Here is a 6,291-nt window from a genome sequence, read left to right on the forward strand (position 1 = left end):
TCGTGTAGCGCCAGTTGTTTACGTTAGAACACTCAGGTATTTCCTGGGACATCGCCACAAAAGACGCGGCCTATCAGATTACGGTGCATTTCAACCTAAGCGAAGGCCACACAAGTTCGACGCAACGAAAGACTTCACCCCGGGATATCTGATTAACACCTTTGCATTTGTTATTAATTTGAGTTTTGCTAACAACTTATCGTATTTTTGTGTAGAGAAGTTTTCAGTTTTAATATTATTTTAAAATAGAATAGAAGAATTGCATAGGCAGATTTAAAGTAATGTGGGGGGAGAGTGGTTAAAGCCAATTCCAGAGCGGAAACTGGGGATTAAAAAATTATACTAATGAAGGCCTAATATAAGTTTACACTGAGGGAAAGTTAAATCAGGGCGCGAATCGAGTTTCTCCCCCCCCCCCCTCGCAGAATAGACTCGGCAATGCAATGTGTATCGTAAAAAACTAATGAATGAACCGTTGTAAACCTCCACATTCCTAAATCTACGAGGGGCTCCTTTAGAAGAAACAAATACTATAGGCAGGGATTTTGGTTTATTTGTTCAAAAATATGTAAATACTAATGGGAGAGTATAATATTTTTTTGACTTTTTAGTGCTGTCATTTGTATTTTGTGTGTCCGCTTATTTATCTTGGAATTCGCTCTCACGATTTTGCTTATTGTTTACACCTGAGGAGGTCTTTCTGACTTTACAAGAAAGAACACGCAAACCTAGAGCAATCGGCCAGCTGCATGGTATTATAGCATGCTATATTACACCGAGTATTAAAGTAACATAACTTCATTTTAACCTTATAGGACAGGTAAAAAGATTGACACTAAATCGTAGTTTAATGCGTTGTAACTCAACTTTGGCGTTTTTTTTCCATTTATCAATTAATAAAAAAAATACTGTATATTTACTAACAGCGTGGATAAAATCTTTAGTAAGAACGTGGACGAATATTTACCAGTAAATCATCACAATGGAAAGTTCCCAAAGTCCTTGCTTTTAATTTTCTAATATTCATTACTATCGTAGAATCAATAGAAAGATAGGGTCAGGTAATTTACCCTGTCAGGAGGGTGAGTCCCGTGGAAGAAGAGAATGCTCTGTGGATAGGAACAAAGTTAACGAGGAGCAGATTAAATGGTCGCATAATTTTTTTAATATAAAAATTAGTACAAATTAATACGACAATCGTGCAGCAACTTTAGCCAATTAGCAAGAACTTTTCTAACGTATTTCATTTTATAACGGTTGTTCTTTATTGGAAGGCCAACTCGACCCTCTTCAGGTGTTTTACTCAACACGTTTATTTATTACCCACAATTAAATTGATCTTTGCTCTTGCAATTTGGCCTAAAGGACAATCCTTAACTCGATAAAAATAGTGTAACCGTTTTTGATCCGTTATATTACTTCTTTTGGCTCAGCACAGCAGCAATATGCAATAACTGTTTGAGCACAGATGCATGACCAATTGATGCAATTGCAATCCTGCAGAACCCAGTCAATGTCTAGACCATGACCTTCAACTTCAACGAGCCCAGCTCTATTGCGCAATACACTGTGGCGACTCAACAACAATAACAACATTACACAACAAAGTGCGTAGCCTGCTGCTGGCGACCGATACCGCATCGTTATCATTCTACCGTATCATTTGTTACGATAACTGTAAAACCAATAACAGGGACAGTAAAGTGACGTCTACTGTAAAGTGCCCTCTTGTTTATATTGAAATTGGCCAATTACGTACAACCTCCTGACTTAGGTCAGAAGCAGCATTTAATTTATTATTATTTTTAATTTTTATCGAAACAATTTCTTGCTATATATAAACTGTGTATGAAAGTCGTAATGCATGAAAAACCTTAAATACAAAAATAAGGTTCATTTGGTCTTCCTTATTGTTTCACCTTTTGTATGCAGTTGAATAAACGTTAACCTGTTTTGCATCTGTCTTTGCTTATTTTGTTTTTTATATATTGGCATGTACCTAAACTAAAACTAATAAATAAAAAGTAATAACTAAATAGTAAAGTAATAAATATTTATAAAATAATATGTATTACTATCGTTTATCTAAGTTTCTATAATTTGTTCAGTATCATTTTCACGACAATCTTGTATTTGCGAAATAACTAATTCACTTTCATTGTTATTGTATTCTAAAAATAAAATAATAACTGAAATAAAAAGAATTTTTTTTTTTTTTTTAATAAAATCATGCTAAATATCTTGTAAACACAGCACCTATTGTTGTTCCATATCTCGTTTATTTTATGTTTTTATCGTTTGACATTATTTAATTTATCTTTTTAAAGTCAATTAATGGTTGTGACGCTTCTTCAGAAAAATTTGTATTAAAATCTGTTTTTACGTCATTTATTTTTTAAGTCAATGTAAGGTAAGGCCCAATATAATTGTCATAATTATAAATAATATAAAACAATATGTTTTCCAGGATTAAATTACATTAGGCCTACGGCTTTGTTAGCTAGAAAAGATTTAATCAATTTATTTTTAATCTTTGAAACATACATCCATAGCCCGCCAAAAGAAGAAGTCACTTCAACAAGATGCGTCAGTAACGTCTAACTAGCATTGCTGGATAACCACTGAAAGGAATGTAGAAACGCACTGACATCAAAATGGCCGCGATAGTCCCGCCCCTACCGGCTACAGAGCAAACATGCGTGACGCAAAACGAAAGTTTTTCCCCCGTGCAAAACATACAAACATCAGTAGCCCGCCAAGAGAAGCAGTCACTTCAAAAACAAACGGGACAAGCCCGTTCCGTTAGGCTGCCATGTGACACAGGGCTAAGAAATCCTTTATTCCTAAACAGCTCTAGAGCCCAAACAGACAATACTTCAAAATAATGTTTCCCGACAGTTTGATATTGATTCACACATCCATAGCGTAGACTATGTGTAATTTTCAAAGTTTACAAAAACTTTTCAAAATCGTCGTTTAAAAAATCGAATACATGAAAAGTGGTTGCCCGTGTCACACACTCCTAAATACACAAACAGAAGTGTATCTTATCTATATCCAGGACTCTTCATACACCCATAAATCATCGGACATGTCTCCGTAAAAAATACATAAGCATAAGTTTAGTCATGCCCTTACGCGTATGGGTCCGACAAACTATATTACTGATAACTTCAGTAAAAACTTCACATACTATCGGATGGGCCTATTCCATAACCTTCACCTTCAGTAGTCCAAGGGCGTACCCAGCGAGGGGATGCAAGGGGTACAGCGCCCCCCAAATCTTTCAATTACGTTTTTAGCAATCGATTATTATTATTTAAATAATTCCGTATTACTGACATATAGGCTACTGCTGAAATACAGTTCTCTACATTGAAACGGGCTAAGAACCTTTTAAGGAACAAAATTGGAAATGAGCAGTTGACTGTACTTGCCTTACTTTCTGCCCACTTCGAGAAATTATCAATTTCTCCAGAGCAAGTAATAGATAGTCAAGCCAAGAAAAATTTTAGTTTTGTAAAAACTCTTTTACACATTACCAATCCTTAAAGTGGATTTGTATACTATGCACTGTGTTTTGCAGACAATAAAAGCTTATTTTTTGTAATTATATTACTATACAAGTCTAATAAATTTCAATTATTAATCCTGCACAGCCTACTAAAGCATTGCCTTCACAATTATGTACATCAATCGTCAATACAAAATATTCAGAGACGTAAAAGCTTTGTGCAAAATTCACTATTTAGAAGTTTCAAAAGTTTTAATGTTTCCTAGAGAAGCTCCCCAATTTTGTTTTGACCCCCCTCCAAATGTCCTGGATACGTCCCTGCTGAAATCAACTCATACTTCCCATATTTTCTCTAGCTGCGTTTTTAAACACTGTACAAAAGAATGCGCAGCGGAAAGTGGAGAGAATAGTTGCTTGCGATAAACAAGGTAGGCTACTTGATTACATCATTACTTATCTCAATAGCGTTGTCAGTTTGCTATCTCCTTGAAAACACCGCAAACACTGAACTATAACGGTTGAAGAAGGTCATTTACTGATATAGATACTTGTAAGGTTTCCTTTTAATATGAAATTTCACTTTTAAGAGTCTGTCAATGATAAAGTACATATATTATGCAATCCGAAGACATGTGTTATTCGTATTACGCATTTTGCACAACTACGGCATTGTCAAACGCAAACTTGTATAAACAAAAACAATGTAAGTTACGTAATTCTATATACGCCCTTAGGCGAAATTCTTTTTGCTGTGTTTAATTACACGATTGTTCGTGTAGGTCTTACCATTCTTATAACGGTATTATCAATCGTAGGTTATATTATGATAATACCGTAATCGGATGAAACGCATAATGCAAATATGATCACTTTGGAATGCTTCCAGAGACTAAATTATACAATATATTCACTGAATTACATTAAATAACGATATAAAGAAAAGGGATCTGTACTTTTCCTCTTAAAAGTAAATGACAAAAAAGTCATAATGCCATTGTCCACATTAAAGTATCTAAAGTAGTTTCTCTTCCGTTATCTCCTGCATTGTTTGAAGAGATGTGTAAAACGTAGGGTAGTAAGCAGGGACGTAGCCAGCGAGGAGGTCCAAAGAGTCCGGACCTCCCCCTCTCAAATTTTCTAAATTTCCAATCACTTATTTAGCAGACAATTATTATTATTTAAATAATTCAGTACTATTTACATATACTGCTGAAATATCGTTCTCAACATTACAACAGGTCAAGAACTTTTTAAGAAACAAAATGGGGAAATGAGCGGTTGACTGCACTTTACTTTCTGTCCACTGCGGGAAAATATCAGTCGTCTTGATCCCCCTCCTCTCCTAAATATTTTCCTAACTACGTTCTTGGTGGTAAGGATAATTTTCTTCCACCATCAGAAATTGCATTTCATGGATTGATATGAAACATTACAGATTTAAGGATGTCCCCGCACCCTTACCACTAACCCAATATTACATTTAGTTTAATATGTCTACTGAAACATCTCATAACGATGACAGCTCGTATTAGATTCCGGCATTGCGTGATGGTAGTTGATTACGAATTACTAATTATTACTTTATATAATTTAAGTACGTATTTTATGGTGTATGAGTGGGAGTGTAACAAGTGTATCTTTTTGTTGTGTAAGCTCGACTGCTTTCAAGCAAGTTTTGTTTTATCGGTAGATCAATCGTTAAGTCGAACCAATCTAAGCTTTTTAAACTTTTTAAACCATACTGGAAGCTGCTGAAATCCAGTTTCCAATTCCGAATTCCATTCTTTGCTGCCTAATTTTAAGAGATACGCCTTTTATAATATAGACATTCGAAATTCAAATACCTTTGAAAACCAATTCCATACTCCTAGCAAAGAACTTGATTAAATCTTTGATTTCCAAGTAGGTTGATTCCTACAGTGACACGCAGTCAGCCCCAGCTTGATACGTACAGGAAGTTCGGATAATGCGCTTCTTGATTGAGCGAACAAAAATAATTTATTCTATTAGTTTCTTTGGTACAACGCCAACCAGCCACGCGACTGCGCCGCGCCGTTGGGTATCAGTGTGTAGCCAATGCTTCATAAATAACCAAAGATGAGTCGATGAAAACCTTTGATCTAAGTCACTGCCACCTACATCGACCGGCCAAGCTTTCATTGTCCATGTTGTTGTCACTTGTCAAATTTATGTTCCAAATAACCGTGCTTCCGTTGTTCTTTTTTAGAATCTTGTAGCTGCATCTGTTTGGAACAAACTATAGTTTGTAATCACGGCTGTCTTTTAAAAATACAATTATTCCTAATGACGTAACGGACATCAATCAACGCGCGCACGCACACGCACACAATATTGAACAGCAGTAAACCTTACCTATATTACTGCCTGTAGACCTCTCGCCCATTACGAATGGGGAGTTAAATAATTCGGCCGTCAAAATGTCAAGCCGATTTCAGTAGTAAGGACAGGCCATGCCATAGGTCCATGCAACCGGCCTCTACAGGAAGTAGGAAGCGGCTGGCCATTGGCAACGCTGTGGCATCAAAGGTCCTTGTATCCTTGAGGACCTCCAGTCCTGAATTTACTGTCCACCAGCAGGGCCGTCTTCACCTTTAGCGGGCCCCGGGAAAGATTTTAGGGGGGGCGTCATGTCCCGCCACCGCGCCCCGTCACACCGTTTCATACCCCCCCCCCCAGCGTTATCCCATTGACATCTTATAATTTTTTTTTAATGATAGTAAGATTCAATATATGTTGCTAAAAATAAGTGTTACAAA

This window comes from Homalodisca vitripennis, chromosome 5 (genome assembly GCF_021130785.1).
Source record: "Homalodisca vitripennis isolate AUS2020 chromosome 5, UT_GWSS_2.1, whole genome shotgun sequence".
NCBI classification, from domain to species: Eukaryota; Metazoa; Arthropoda; class Insecta; order Hemiptera; family Cicadellidae; genus Homalodisca; species Homalodisca vitripennis.